The sequence below is a fragment of the Varroa jacobsoni genome, unplaced genomic scaffold, assembly GCF_002532875.2.
Source record: "Varroa jacobsoni isolate VJ856 unplaced genomic scaffold, vjacob_1.0 scaffold_775, whole genome shotgun sequence".
NCBI classification, from domain to species: Eukaryota; Metazoa; Arthropoda; class Arachnida; order Mesostigmata; family Varroidae; genus Varroa; species Varroa jacobsoni.
Window position 1 is genome coordinate 90,794 of NW_019213677.1, and position 17,004 is coordinate 107,797.

Genomic DNA, 17,004 nt, shown 5'->3' on the forward strand with positions numbered 1-17,004 from the left:
TGTGTGTGTGTGTGTGTGCGCCTGCATGTGTGTGTGCGTATGTGTGTGCGTGCGTGCATGTGTGTGTGTGTGTGTGTGTGCGTGCATGCATGCGTGTGTGCTTGTGCGTGTGTGTTCATTTGTGTGTGTGCGTGTGTGTACTAGTCTGTTACCGTGGGCATTGTGTTCTCTGTGTGGCGTAGAAGCAATGGCCGGCTAGCCTGCCGTTATCTCTAGCCAACCCATTCGCAAGGCCACATCTCCGTACTGCATAATATAATAGATATATATACACGCAGACAAACGTTCTTCTCTTTCGCTTTAGCCTAAACTAAATGTTGTATGGGATAGTTACGTCTATCAGCTTGGCAGCTGTTCATACATCTAACTAGTCAGCCAGTGGCAGTCGATTCTTGCAATGGTTACGCAGCGACGCCAAACAAGAGTGTCGACCAGTGCGATCATTTTGTCGATGTTCCATTGTTGACCATAGCGATAATATCACGGTGTAACAATCATAGTTACGCGCTGGTTCAAGCGGCGCTAGTAAGATCTCCATGTATGTACGTGTGAGCAAGGAAAGGTTTCCATATAACATTCGTACAAGATGGCGTACATATGAACTGGCTTGCTAAAGGAAAAAATACAAGACAGCTATACCAGGCATAGAATTCAACCATTTATACGGAAATTCAGTCATTCCGGTAGAACGTTAAAACTTCTGTACACAGATCTTCTGCCTCGACTTTTTATTTATTAGTCAAATAAATGAGATGTGTCTTTCCGCGCAGCGCCTGCGTAGCTCGAGTCTAGTGTGTGCCTCTTATTCGCTTGTTTAGACTGTAGCCATCATAAATATCAGCTAACGTCGACCAATCAGCATAGCGAACGTGTCCCTAAACGCACATCTGCAAAACGATATAGACTATTTGTGGTAATAATAGTTTTAGTAAGAATATACCATGATAGCAACAACGAATTTCATCAATTATTTAAAGTTAATTAGAATTAACGTCAACTCCACGTTCTCTATCAGGCGTCTCACCGCGTTGCTATGAGATGTCTTACTAAATCTTAGGCCGATATTTCCGTCGAGTATGATCGCCATTTGTGATGTGAGCGCGTAAAATTTTGGTGCGTCATGCCCTTGGGCAAGCTTTTGCCAACGACCTATCAATTCAACTACGCCTTTTCTGGTGCTACTTGCTATAATTAACATCACTAATGATGAGTAGCCAATAAAAGCAAACCCGACAAAGTGTAATTATGATTACTGATCAGCAAACAAATAGCTGAACGTAATGCTACCGTGTCGAAAGGATGGTCTTTGCGTGCAAATATTTTTTTCGAAATCTTCGTAACTTTTATTAAACGAAGAAAACCGCGTCCAACTCTACGGCTTTAGACAGAAGCGGGAGAAAACGGCTAATGGGACTTAGCTAACCAATCACCTCTACCAATACCGTATCGGAATTTTCGTGCGTCTCGACACAGGGGTGACAATGTCACTTCTCGTTTATACGAACAGCTGCGCCTGAAACTGTAGCACAACCGCTGGACATATTGTGGAAATTTGTTTTTCACGAATTCAAAAGCACTTTCGAGTTGAGACCTAGCATCAACTCGAAGGCGATCAATCTCTTTAGCCGCAGTTTGCGTTACGAGTTTACGAAGCACTTCAAACATGCGTTCAAACGGTGACGTATTAAAGCTCTTGACATTGCGAGGCTACCCCCTGATTGATGACAATTGCGAAATACCACCCGACAGTGATCTAGACAAGCAAAATAAGGCTCGTAAAAGCTCTAGTTCCTTATACAGGTTTTACAAAATAAAACACTAACCCTTCACGGCACGGGGACCGATGCTGCTCCGACCGTTGCCTCAAGGACTCCCGGTTTGTCAGCCTGTACTACCTACTCGAAGCATAGTACCCACGGGCTTGGCTTGCCCATAGGCTTCTTGCTGTAATTGAGAGAGACAGCAAAACGGGAGAAGACAGCGAAACGCAATTCGTTTGTCACCGATGCAGCTGTTGCCGTAGCAACCGGTGCATATAAGCAATTTAAAAATGGCGCGTGTACCAATTGGCCGAAATTAATAACAAATACAATCGCAAATAGAAATGAGGACGGCTCCGTAAAATGACATAAATAGCCGGCCATTAAAAAGTACAGAATGTCCTCAACCACAGTTCACCTTTTCGGCTCACACACAAAAACTCGCAAATACGTGAAGCCACCTAGACATAGAAGCAGGTCTATCGTTAAAAAGAAAAAAAAAACAGAAATAGTCAACTGAAATGTCAATCGTAAGCGGCCATCAGCAGATGGCGGCAAAAGCTTTCGTCTGTTCAAATGATAAATCAGTCAGCTGGCAGTATCCGACGGGAAAAGATGTCCCTCAGGCAGCTAGCCTGTACCGAAATCAAATAGATAGATACCAAATATTCCGAGATATCGTATCGCTAAACACAGCAAAGCCTCAACACAGACCCTTGCGGAGGATTCGCCTGCAATATTGAGTCTGCGAGAGTCAGTTGGGACCGTCTTTTATCCAGGCACATTGATCTTCTACGCATAAAGGTATTGCAAGCAATGACCACCGGTTTTCATTGGCTGCACTGATAATGTCGTCGTCGTCGTCGTGTTATTTGGAACGACTTTTAAACAAATTTACGCCTAGAGCAGTGGCTCGAATTTGACATTCCAAATCGTCGCTAGGCCAAAAATTCATTGAGTTACTAGGTTAGTTTATGTCATAACGTATAATGTCGGAGTAGAAGTTGTAGGCGTTGCTCGCGATCTGCAATTAAGCGAAGAAGGACGCGCGCCATTTCTTAAACTTAACACGTGTATCCTGCTTTCGTCTCAGACATTTTTGGGCTGATAATAGTATATTTACCCTATTATCAACCCAACAATGTAAAACTGATAAATAAAATAAACAATGATAAACTGATAATAACGGAATCCAAATATTCATAGTTGTATTATGGCAATAAACATTATATAAATCAGGTAAGAAAAAAAGGTAACGACTTTTGAGACTCCATGGAATTCTGTGACGCGCAACAGATAGTTCTACAAAACCACATACGACATATTGCCAACATATACAATATATACAATGCGAATTCTACTCATTTAAGTGAACTTGGTAGTACGTGGTCGACATCGAGTGACTGTGGGACAGATTGTGCATGACGTCTAAAAATTTGTCCCCCTAGTCGTAAGAAAAGCTGAGCTGAGAAGAGTCTCCCCAATTACTTCTTCCTCTGATTGGACTAGGACTTACTAGCGCTGCTCGTAACCAGGAAAACGGGCTCCAGTGTCCTATTTGGTAAGAGACAGTTTATCAGGCCGTTTCCCGCCAAGATAAACAAGTACAGAAAATCATAACAGAAAAAACAAAGAGCCTACACACCAACAGATTTACGAATGGATTTAGATTGGTGTCGCGTCGAAATGAATCAGAATAAATAAAAGTTAAACAGTAGTAGCAGATTTTACGCGTGCGGCGAAGTTTATACCAGCAGCAGTTTCGGCTATATATATATACGCGTTACGGGTTGCGTTTTCGGAATGTCTGTTTCTTTACAAATTGCAAACAAATCTCGTTTGTAGCAACAATTACATTTTAGCTGGATCAGGGTCAGCGTCACACGCTTGTATCGACAGTAGTAACTGTTCAATAGAAGCAACGTCATACAAAAAAAGCCTTTGTGGGAATTTTTTTTGTTTCAAATGCGTCTCAATAATTAACTATGTGCGTACATTTACATTCTGCTATTTAGGGGTTTAGCTCATTCTCATTGTAGAGGCCGCAATAAAGCCCCAAATCATGGACGCGAACTCGCAACGACTTCTGAAATTGAGCGGTCTACCTTATACATCTATAGTGATTATTCTACCGTAGGTGCGCGCCTAATCCATGGAAGCGCAAAACATATGCGAATCAATTGTATTTGTCAACTATGACCAAAACTGAACTTTTTTGTTTTTAATAATTAGTATAATAATAATAATAATAATAGCTTTGTACAACTTCAGCAATACTGGGCAGTTAAATTATCTTTATATTGCAAGAAACACGGTTGAGATTATTGTGTGTATGCATGCATTTTCTTATAGTGTTTCTATACAACACAATTGCCCATAGTATATATGACACATAGGCACTGTACAGCGCAACCTAAACGTTCATCTAGTTTTTCTTTTATAGTATATAACGTACCTAACGTTGGTCAAATGCTTCACATGAGAAAATATGTGAGATTTTCTCTAAAAGTACACTTTTTCTTTCAGTCGAATGGCCTTTCTTTTCAGACAGCTCTAAACCATGGCCGAAAACAACAAAAACGAACTACATACTCATCTTCAACAGTTTCCACATTAAATCACATGTCAACAGAGGCGCGGGTCCGCTAGGACTGACGTATTAACAACAATCGCGTCTTTACTACACTTGAAAAATATCGACATCTTTTATTCTTGGACAATACTGAAATCAACTTTTCTTTGTATCATCATGCACGTCCCTCCTGTGTCTATGCCATCTCAGTTGCTACTTTCTTTCTGCTAAAAAGCATACCACTTTGGGCCCATTAGAAAAGGCCTCCTTCTGCTGTTATATCGAGCTATCTATCCTATTTGCAAGTATGCCCACCTTCGTAACGTTTATATCCGTCCTACCATTTGGGTGGCTTTGCCACCAAAATAATAATGTATACCTATGTCATATATATAGTAGTATTGCCTATGTTTGTTGGCTCGATCCGTGCAGCAGCGCTGGTGTCTCTGTACTATAAGGCACCCTTCTCTCTATTTTCTCCTACCATTATTATCACTAATACCAGCTACAGCATCAGGCTTTCGCCAGTTTTGCCAGTGGTTGTCTTCATTAACAACGACGACAACGAGAACAACAGTGACGCTAATCGGGATAATAACATTCATTAGGAAACCAGAGGGTATCAGAATCGGTGGCAGGCGTCACAAGAGAACGGCAGTGGTGATGGCTTGTACAGCGGCGCTGGCAGATTCGTCGCGGTCCCTTCGGTAACCTCTATTCACCACCTATAAATAGCCCCCGTAGGAGAAATCAAAAGACACCCAACCCAGCAGTAACGAAGAACATCAGCGCGACTCTAGAGTTGGACTCACTGAAATTCCTTCTCGCTTTATCCATTCCCTGAGGCTCGCTCGCCTACAATCTCTTGTTCGGCCCAGCTTTTCTTTGCTTTTTTCTCAATCCGAAAAGGAAAGCACTTTAAACTTTTGCAATACTGAGTCCTAGCTGTAGGAGGTTGCCAGGTACACTGGTCGAGTAGACGGTGAATAAGACGGCGACCAGTGTAACGGCTAGGGGAGCAGGCTAGCAAGCAATGAGCGGAGATGAGCCTAATAAGACATCGAGGACGAAAAGCAGCGCCTATTCTTCGTGCTCTTTCGCCTGATCTCTCATAGGGTTTTTCAACATGGCCCAGCACAAAGCAGTGCCTGCCTAAACCCGTTCAAATAGTACCTGCCGCTTGGTCAGAGCTATTACAATTACTACAGAATGACATCGTGTCCTGCTGTGTGCCCAGATTAACAAGAGCAGGTCACCCCGCCTTAAACCAGCTGGAGAGGACCAGGTGCCTGTTTGTTCGCTGACCGTAGAGGAACAACCTTATGAAGTATACGATACGCTGAACGAACATGCGGCGCTATCGTAGGATAACGCGACAATAGGAAAAAAATCCTAACCTTGTCTTTCTTGATTTTACGAGAACAACTAGATGATGCGCGCTACTATAATAATAATAAAAAAAATTCATAACATTTTTATGTCTCAATTTTCAGTAAATAATAACAAGCAATACGATCTTCATCTGTATGCAAGGTTATTTGACGTCGCCGGACATCATATACTGAACAAGGAACGTTAATTGATTGATTCAAATCCGAAAAACAACCCCTACTTCGTAGTTTTCGGTTGTTTTTGTTTGTATTCAGCCATGAAATTTAGTGTTTGTTAGTTTGGTAAACGATCCGCAAACGCCATCTGATCTCACGATAAACTCATCTCCAAAATCATCTCTTACTAGCTATGAATTACTGTATATCAAGGTATTTTCTACTAGCGGAGCACATAAGACGATACGAGGCTACTCAGCAAGCGTCTCGTGGCCCTATAATGTCAATAAGCTACGGGATAGAAGGATATATTTGTTTATTTATCCTAGGCTTATTGTATTTAATGTCGTATGAACGCGAAAGCGTCGTAGACCCTCCGTTCTATTTCAATATAATTGCAGTACAACTCATTGACGTACTATTTGTATTCTACCTCCATAAACAAGGAAGCATTTCCTTCGAAAATCCTTCAGTTTCCTTTAAACATTTAAAACTTAGCTGCCATTAAATCAGACTCTCGATTATACATTTTACTTGTCTCTGCCGTTTCTTTGGTCCATCAGTAGCTCAGATGGTTCCGTCGAATAATTTCCAGTCATTCTTGACACTTGATCAATCGATCTCAATGCCAACTAACGACACACTTTTTTTTTTCTAAAAAAACTATCGTCACCATACTTCACAAATTCGCCGTTCATGCAGACAGCGCTAGCAGGTTTTCGCCTGCTCTTGAAATTATTATTTCTCTGCGCTACACATCAATCCTTTGGCTCGGTAAGACTTCTTCCGTTAAACAACGAACCTGTTGTTTCCGACAGACCAATCCGCCGGCGAGTCTCGTGACACCTTTCATCAACTCCTGTCGTTGTCTTCGTCATAACCATCAGATATCTATGGCCAACATTGGCGCCAGCGAATTGTCGATGAATGCAGCAGATTGAAAGCCATTATTATTCTTTTTTGCTTCCTACCCTTCTAGCTGGGGAACTGCTAAAGCAGCTACGGCTCCCGATCAAAGTAAGGCAAAGCCAATTCTAGACATCCGTGTTTCCTCGTTTTCGAACGTCCAGTAAGGGACTACGAGCTAGTAAAAAAAAGTTATTTTAATAACAATGATGAGCTGCAAAAGTGAAAATAGATAACGATGGTTATTACTTCTCTCTCTCTCTCTCTCTCTCTCTCTGCGTTGCAATGTGTGCCAAGCAAACTGTGAAATGAGTTCTAATAAGAACTAATACATATATATATATATATATATATATATATAGTTAAAAGTTGGAAAGTACCAAAGCTAAACATCCGTTCTCGCATTATTGCCCTAGCTACAATTAAACGAAACTGTTATTTGAATCAATACGTTTCCGTCTCTCCTTGCAGCATATAGGTTATCCATATGAAGCTGACCAGACATCGATCCAGCGGCTCCCTTGAACTCTTAGGTGTTCCTTCTTAATGCAATGTTATATAAAATGTTTAGAATCGACGCTTGCGCGAACGCTGATAAGTGATAAAACAAATCGATCACCCGTTTGTATGAAAAGCGTTTTTTTTTTCTTCCTTGCGCTTCGCTACAAACTTAGATACCTCAAACCAGCGTTTCAAAGTTGGCTCGAGGCTAAATATAAACTCTATTGAAGCTGGCGCCGATAGACACGTAGGACATAACTAGCTCACCTATTTAGTAAGTCGAGTAGATAGCCTCTAAATTCACTTGATAAAACATAATAGTGCACAGAATAGCTACAAACCGCTTAAGGGCAGGCAGGCAGGCAATAGCAAGGGCCTAGACTGTAACAATTTTTAAAACCTTTTAGCAACTATCTCAATTCTACTCTAAATCCCAGTGACAGATTATCAAACGTCGTGGGAGCTGTTGCTGTGAGGAGAAGGCTCGCTGGTGATCGATTGATGCGGTGGGCTTATGGTTGAGTCCGCAAACTTGGCTTTGACAACTCACCGATCGTGGACTAGGTTCGGCTACTCTGCCCAACAACAATCGTTAATACTTGCATTAGCGATTTGAGTTGCCAACTGTGACAAACAATGCGCTACGAGTAAGTTAATAACTTTTAGATTATAAACGTAATTACACTAACTCTTAGCTGGCTTTGGATACTATCGATACGTGAGTCGTCGCTAATGCTTGCCCTACACTAGGTAGCGAAACAGGCCTAACAACAGGCCCTCGAACTGACGAAAAATTGCCAACCACACAGTCGACCGTAGAGCAAAATTCAGATTCACTCTCAACGACTAAGCAATTTTGTCCGGTTGACGAAAACGCGCACGTATTGTGCCTATAGTTGATGCGGATCATTTAAACTGATGGCAGCATCAGACTGGAACAAAACACCAGTAAGCCAATAAAAGCGTTTATTGAAATTTTTTTCTATTCCGATAACATCATACCGAACACCTGGTAACAAACATACTACCGCTATAGTAATAAAAAAAAAGAACTATAACACTACTAATTACTCTAGATTTTTTATAGGATTTCTGTAGATTCATTTTATAGAATTGCAAAGCCAGATCTTACTTTTTCCTTACAACAATACGTTCAGATGGCACAAATTGACAACCACTATCGACAAGGTTCAATGGCTGTTAATGTATTAGCCATTGTTTGGCTAATATCACACAAACATCGAGCTCTCGTGATCGCCCTCGTATCTCATCGACGTCTCTCATCTAGCCATGCTGTTTCGACAACGCCGTCTCATCGCAGCTGGGCTTTAATCATAGCCACCGAATCAAATCAAGCCGCGGGAGATTGCTATTGGCTTCCCAGTCAACTTGCTTATGGGTAAGATGGCCAGAGTTGCCCACTCGGCCTCAATTAAAACAGTCATATAGAGTGGTTTCGGATAGACGCCGTCTCGAAGATGTCTCATCATCAGTTTCGTATCAGCATACGGTTTAAATTGATGGATTTAAATGGCCACCGCAGACATCTGGAACGCCGCAAACGTCGCCGTGCTGACATCAGCCTGAAGTGTAGCGACCAAAATATGTGTATTTCCTATCAAAAAATTAAAAACTAATACCAGCGAAACATGTGATGTCGTCGACTAAAAACCTACTACGAACCTAAAAAAGTATTTTTATCGCTGCTGATGACTCTTGGTGGAATCAACGATCGGATCGTACTAAGCCCGCATTACTCCCAGTCTAAGCCGGTCTAATAAAAAGAATCAAGAAAACATGTAGAACTGTGAAATTTCTACAAGAACACTATAATTCGATCTCTAGTTCATACTGTAATTATTTTCTATTAACACTGCTTACGAGCTCATTTTCATGGTGACTGTTTTGCGTTCAAACATAATTTTGGGCAATATTTCAATAACAAACAGTTGAAACGTCCCAAATAGCTAAGTCAGATCGGCCTCCACCACCGATAGTCTTCTCCATCGGCCAAAAAAATCCAAAGTTCTATTATACTACAATCTCGCTTGCCTATAGACATGTGACAAACATCGGTGACGGTGCCAAGGTAAACTTTCTATGGCATTCCACATCGCTGCAGCCGCTACGATGACGTTCACGTCAACCCAATCTGCTAAAGCCAGCTGCTGCTGCTGCTGTGGCTGTTCACCACACGTAATGCTGAGTCGATCTGGCCAACATTCTTAGATACGAACAGTTGGCCCTTTCCGACACGACCTCGCATGGCTCTGTCTGACGCTGTCTAGATAGACTACAATACAGGCGAGATCCAGCCAGGAGTAATCATTGCGCGAACAGTTGAATGCACAACGAAAGGAAGATTTCAGCGCTAAATTTCATTGCAATCCTGCCTGGATCGCTCGCCGACGGCCATCGCAATACACATGGTCCTGAAGTAAACAGCTGTGTCCACAGCAAACATATCACAGGTTGGTCGGACCCCAAACGAAGCGAGCAGAAGAAATTTGACGTGAGTGAAGCAAACACCAGCCATGGAGCGGCGATTGCAGAAAAAAAAACGTCCCTTCATTTCGGCGCTTAAAAATGCCGTCTAGATCTATTATCTTAATGACAGCGATGTGTAGCCAGACCGTAGAAGTGGTTAAGCACAATTACGTGCGGGATGTGGTGACAGCATACGTCATGGTGTGGAACGTTACATTATAGACTCGAACAAAACTATAAACAAAAAATCAATGTTTCAAATAGTCTTGTAAACGTGGAGAACGACAGGGCTAACGTGTAATGAGTACTTAGCGTAGACACTTCACATATATATAGGCGGACCTCTTCCCTATGCTTGGACAGGGGAGAAAAATTTGCACTGGAAACTTTGGAACTAAGAAAGCGCATTGTTAAATTAAAAAATTCATAAATTTATCCCGATCACCTATAACACGGGAGTGATGCCCTTTACATCCCATAAAAGTGTAATATAAAATGAATGCATCATACAAAATTTCTCAGCATCATAAACAGCAGTGCCGCACTTCGTTATCATATAACAGGTTGGATTTCAACAATCACCCGGTCTGTTCATTTCTATTTTGGTAATGATGTATAGGCCCCAAAAGCATGAAACGTTTTCTTAACTTGATATACTGGTATTATGCAGCCATTTAAGAATAAACCGCAACAACAAATCGACGACATCGATCAATCACATCGTCAGACTTAGACGTTAGCAATGCTAAGCTGGTAATAATAATAACGTCGCCGTTAACATGGCGACATTCGTATTCATGGCGACTTATTTCTACTGCACTCTCTGCAACATCAACGAGACTAGTCATCACAAGAGCAATCAATATGGATCTGTTTCTCTTCTCAACTCATTATCACTACTGGTGCCGTCCTGTTTCCTCTGCAGTCACAATGCGTTCCTGCCCCTGGGTCGAGACAATTGCATGAACGACCTATACAAGAAAAGCCGGTGACGAAGTCGATGTCAACACGTGACGTAACGGGAGCGCCGTCAATGTCAGCTGCTGCTGTTATGGCACAGTACAGGACAATACATTGGCGCTGGTGAGCCACGGGGCCTGCCCGACGTCAGGAGCCGGCTCCGCTTAACGGCAACGCTGCTCCGTCAACGGCAAAGGCAGACGTAACTGGCGCACTCGACTCTTCCGCTTTCGTCGTGGCTCCTGGCGGCGTCGATGTGGCTGACTCCGTACGCGGCTGCCGGGAGAAGTTCCTGAGTAGAAAGTCAATGCACTCGTCCATGCTTCGCTATGTCACCATAGGCAGCCCGGCTACACAACGGGTGCCCCCGCTACAGTTGGAAATACTGTCGCGGTCGTTTTTGAGTACGCTGATGATGATTATGATGATGCTGGTGGCGGTGACTCGTGATACAGGAGCTGATATCCATTAGTTCACGCAACTGACGGGTCCTCTGCTTTTACTGCTTCCTTGGGGCACGCATCGAATAAAACACTGCTCTTGCATCTGTCAAGTGATCAGTTCGCATGCTGATGTGTTTACCTATATATATTTACATTTGTTATATTGTTATACATATACACATATCTGTACATACATTTGTTAATTGTAGACCGTAAAGCTTGGTCAGGTCGGCCGAAGCAACGGTTTCCGCCAAAGCAAAAGGTCCTAAGACTTACAATTCAAGCAAATTTTATAGGTGCATCAGAGGCAGCAAAGGTGACAGGGTTACAAACGTGATACAGTGACAAATGTGCAGTATAGCTCTGCGAGCTATACTGTAATAAAGCGAGTGATACTATAATAAACTACAAATAAACCAGTTCAAATGGATGACCGCTCGCTAATTCATTGCTTAACAGATCAATTGCCAATGCCGTCTTTGCCGGTATTCTGAACACAAGCGGTCCGGCTTAAAGCAATGAATAGTAATGCTACAACGAAAGGCAACGAAGAATCAATCGAAAAGAGGTCGAATTTTTAGATGGCCAAAGGTCCAGTAAATGGTATCCATGACGAGTAAATAATGTTTATTTACTGTGACCAAATTTAGTAGTGACATCCATCAGGTATCAGTTGCGAACCCAGCGACAACTTAGTTGAGCACTGTCTAATTTTCGGGTACTCTTTGCCAGAACTGTGAAAGCAGACATCAACCTAAATCATACTAGAAATAGCATTGTTTCTCCTCCGCTGTTATTTCTTGGCTAATTAATATGCGCATTTCTCCTACACTCTCCATTTACCCCCATATAGTTCTGTCTCGGCTAATATCTGCCCAACTTAGGTACGAGACAATTTTCGTACGTCGCACCTACAACTATGTATACAGTATATCTATGTCGTATTTGATGCATTAATACCATCGCATCTCGGCCATAACCGGCATGAACGCGTGTCTATCCGCTCATGATATCTCTTGCTTGCCGGATGCTTTGCTTAGAGCTATGGTTGTGTAGCTTCCGTTGACCATGTGGTCGTTTTGCTGGCGTTTTCACGCTGCACAACAGGAAGGCGGGTAGAGCAAGCAAGCAAGTAGCACGCCATCTGCTGAAAGCTGCTAGAGAAAAGCCAGGGAGGAAACGATCGAGCAAGCTAGCCTTTTAGGGGCCTCATTCATTATGATGCAGCCAACGGGAACAACGACAACGACGAGATCGACTGACGACGTGGACGCAGGCATCCATTGCTTCTTCCCGCTTCTTAAGCGGCCACCATCAGCAGGCTACTTATATATATATATATATAGCCCACTGGCCTGTTCTATAGTAACTGCGAAATGCCGGCAGTCGATAGCAACTGGAGACCATGCCAGCGTTTCTGTAACTCAAGGCCACCATGCCTACACGACATAAAAGTTGAACGATTTTAATCTGATATAGGTTCTGATCTTATTAGAAACTTACATAGAAATAGAATCTTGTATCGGCACACAGTTTGGCGTTGTTAGAGCTTTTTATGATCGATGATGTTTGTGGTAGATGACACCATAATAAGGGAAGCCGGTCATTGTACACAAAAACTCCTTTACCTTCCCGCAGCATTTAGCTAGTCCATGGAATACTGACCTGAGGGTCCGCTGCATGATCGACGAAGGATTTGCACATATCCTCTAGGCGTTGTACACGTGGCAAATATTTATTTTTGTGACGACGACGACAACAACAACAACACCACCACCACCACAAACTCGTGACACAAGCACAGGGCACAAATAACACACCTTTTTTTTCTTTTCAATTTAACGTGATTTCCCTTTCTCCGCTTTTCCGCTATCACCCTATCTAAATCGGCTGACAGCTCGCACACAATCATACACTATATTGAAGCCTTGGCAGTGTAATCAAGAACTGCATTGATCCCACAGCAATGTGCTACCGCTGTCAGCTCCTAGACAAGCCTACGAGTGACAACGCTTCGACAGAGTATTTGTCCCCTGTAACGAACTATCACTAATGTCCCACTAGGCACGATTAAAGGTGTATACAGAAACTCGAATGAAATCGGCAAACAGCATGAAGACGCACTTTTTCGTCTTGAGCTTGTTTCTTTGCAAGTAATTGACTCTATTTCCGAGCGAGCAGATGACAGCAGCGACAACAACAATGACGACAGCGTCATCAGTAAACAAAGACGATCTTGCAGCTGTTCAAGTAAGCGGCTCCCACTATCTACAAATGGGCGAATCTATAGAATGTCGAGCTTGTCAAAACGGTAACTGTGGGATATACCCTTTTGCCAAGAATGGCAATTAACGTCTGGTTGAATTCCTGTTTCCTTTTCGGTGTCCTCCCTCCCAGCGGTGGAAACGCGGGTGTAACAAATACGAGGCGGTGCTAGCCTCACTGAATGCGGTGTAATTCGATGGAGGTCGAAGAACAATGACGGACGGCCGAAAAGCGTTTCCTCTGCTACTGAACGATACGTTCAACGGATCATAGTCACAACAACCCTGGTTAGTTCTTGGCTAAAGCTGCAACGGTGCCTGGCTGATAGCTAAGCTGTATAGCACCGATTAATCCTAAATAGTTGTCGTAATGGCAGCGAAACCAGCCTGGTAGCTGAGACGAATCTATCTGGCAACGGTAGGCGACTTCGATTTTGTTCAGCCCTTTGAGGGAGCCCTGTAGGACGACTGCAACAGTAACAGCAGGACCATTACAGACTGACCTGTCCTGCGCGTTACTGCAACTGTGGCACAGTTTTCTAGGCTGCTGCCGATGTTAGCAACAAGCCGCTGGTCGATAGGCAGTAACAATAACAACTTTCGAGGGCAGAGATTGTATAAATCCAACGAAGTGACTAGCTGCTTCATTAAACTAGCTCTCAGTTAAAGCCGCTGAGGTCCAACTATCCATATGGGTCGTCCGCATTCGACGTTCGTTCGTTAGTGTCTACGAGGACAGCAGGTGCAGTTGATGTGGAGATCAAAGACTGTTTTGAGCTACTCGTAGTAGTTGTAACAGTACAATTATAATGAATCGCCTAACTCAAACAAATAGCCCTTCCCGGCCGAGAGTACGCTCAATGGCTACAGTGTCGTTGTATGCAGGTCGAGCGCGATTTGGGAAACGGTCTCCAGCGCCAGCGGCAACGATTGTTGTCGAATAGCGATGCTTTCGACCAACTATTATTGACGAAAAAAAAAATAAGGTTCGTTACGCAGTCTCAAATCGACAGCAAGCGTAAAATAGGGTGGAGGTCGATTCGAAAGTTCGTACACTCGAATATATCGAGGTGATAGGTGAGGAGTTTATCTTGCATTGCATAACGGTCTTTCGCGCGCGCGTGTGTGAGTTCGCAAATGTACGGCTACTTTCAGTTTGTTGAGTTATTTGTTGTTTGCTTTGAGCTTCTGCGATTTTCTTCTGCCTTCCTCCGCGTAGTTCGTTTGTCCTCCGACAATATTTGCGCGTGTTCAACTTAGTGAGCGTGTCAGACACGCAGCCACACACGCGGGCACTCTTGATGGCTCAAAGAGAGTAGCTCACGTACTCACGTGGGCTCCAATACAGCAAGCTATCACATACATGCAGAACTTCATGTGACAGTAGAAAAATCCCATTTGATCGACTTTACCACGCGCCAGTAGCGATCGCGCTCGCTGCTGCTACTGCTACGAGAGGGAGTGAATGTGTCGCTGATTATATGTTTTTACTCGATTATGATTAACTTGTCGAATATCCCTTCACTCGTGGCGCTACGAACACAAAAGAGCGTGAAAGCTGTCTCCCTTTAGGGGCATTTAAAGACACGGCAATAGCAGCTAATCCAGTGTGGTACAGGGGGCTATTGGGCTGTAGTATTGATCACTTTTGTCACATGATCAGAGACTCCATACATCCGTTCAGTCGGTGAGGCAGGCAACGAAATTTTGCAAGCACACAACATATAAATACGGAAAGATATTCCCGCCGATTCTTCTTGCACATGGACACAGCCACACGGAAAAATACATCCACTGGAATAAACACAGACACTCCTTCCTGCGATTTTCTACAAAGGGCTTGCAAGCGAGAGAGGGAGGGAGGGAGCGAGCGAGCAAGGAGAGAGGAAGACGAGAGAGAGAGAGCGAGGGAGAATGAGCAAAGTACAGCAACAGATTCTTGAAATCCAACTCGGTAATCTTCTCTATGCTTTTGTGCTCCAGAAATGCAAACGCCTCTCCTCGCGCAAGTGAGTCCAAGAAATACGGCGTCCTAAGGAACGATCGCTTTTTCACTCTTATAGAGAGAAGCTAACACAGGCATCCGTCGACGTTGCGTTTGACCTTAAACGGAAGCGGTCGACAACACAATGGCAGTGAAGGATTCCCACCAACAAGCGCAAAAGTGATAAAGGCAATGAGGATAATCGGCTGTGGTGCTCTCCTGCTGCACTTGGCCTAGACAGCCGTGAAACGGACATTGAGAGAACACGGACAGGCAACGAGCGGCTGCACTCCGTCGCCAATGGTGGCTGTGGCGGCACGGCGACCACAGACGCAAGCTGCCGAAGCCAGCAGCTAAACTGGGACACCACTCACGCACAGATACGCGTCAACGGGTAGAAATGGGTGCAGTGAGCGAAGCCAATGACGGCAGGAGCATTCACAATAGCGGCAGGACTATTAGTGACAATAGCACAATACACCACCGCCCCAGCACAGACCCACACCCTCTCACAACGACGACACTCAGCACACTGAAGGGGCAGTGCATTGGCCACAGCAGCGGGGATGGCGGCGAGGGGAGAGAAGGTTGCTTCGACGGGAAGGACTGTGTGGGGCGCGGGCACTTTTAAAATGTCTGGTAACATATCAACATCAAAGCGAAGCGGACGATATGGCAACAAACATCGCCAAGCCGCATCGCCTAATGATGACAATAACGATGCGCTGATACGCCAGCAAATTGCAGAGAAAACCAACGAGGGTTTCATTGAGAGGGCGCTAGTTTTCTAGGGCAATCAGAAGCTAGCGGAGGAGAACGCTTGGCAAATGTGAAAGAAAATAGCGGCAAAATAACCAGGATTGGAAATATCAAGTAAACCGAACTCGTCTGGATGTAATGACAGCTGAACAGATGTCGGACGAACATGAACACAGTACTAAAAAGTGCGCACGTCGGATTAAGGATTATAGTAACTTGTCTTGCAGCTGCAGTGTATTATTAAATTTTAGCGACGACTTCGATTTGTATGTGTCTTGAAACAAGAGTTAACTGCCCAGTTATAGCGCAGCCCAACCCAATTGTCACACACTTGTCTCAATTATGTGAACGCAGGCACCAAGAGTAACGATTTACTGCGACAATGTTTGACACCTGAGAATCACACTGAATTGTTTTTTGGTCTTCAAGGCCAACATGAACAAGTTGAAGGATTCACTCAAACTTTTTTGGAAGCAATTGCGGCATGTTTCGTAAATAATGAAACAGAAGATAGGTGTTCAAAACGACAACAGTTCATAGAATTTAAAGTTAACTTAAATTCGAGTATATATTAAACTATGTTTTGCCTACATTGGCACTTGATAGCTGTTGGTGTATTATTACTAATGTAAGAAGTTTTTTTGCAGCGGAAGTTTACATGACAATAATCGAAAAATACACTCGATACCAATATCTACCAAAAAAATCGTATCGAATCTAGAAAAAGTTGAAAATCATCGATGATTATTTCGATCAAAGAACGAATCGAAGAAAACAATATAGTCGCACCACGCTTTTTATGTTCTTTGAAGTTATTCATT

The 17,004-nt window shown here is 43.4% G+C and overlaps 1 protein-coding gene across 5 annotated transcripts in view; it reads right to left on the reverse strand.

Annotated features, from left to right (window-relative positions):
• LOC111263597 (histone demethylase UTY) overlaps positions 1–15,937 on the reverse strand; it is a 75,228-nt gene extending 59,291 nt beyond the window's left edge. For 2 of the 5 annotated variants that reach the window (XM_022838805.1, XM_022838804.1), the window contains exon 1: positions 12,842–15,937. The gene's annotated coding sequence lies outside the window, so the exon portion shown is untranslated. Of the gene's footprint in view, positions 1–1,823; positions 1,924–12,136; positions 12,616–12,679; positions 12,821–12,841 lie in introns of those variants that run through there. The other 3 variants (XM_022838806.1, XM_022838807.1, XM_022838808.2) reach the window with 3 other exon arrangements.
• Positions 15,938–17,004: the final 1,067 nt, after the last annotated feature.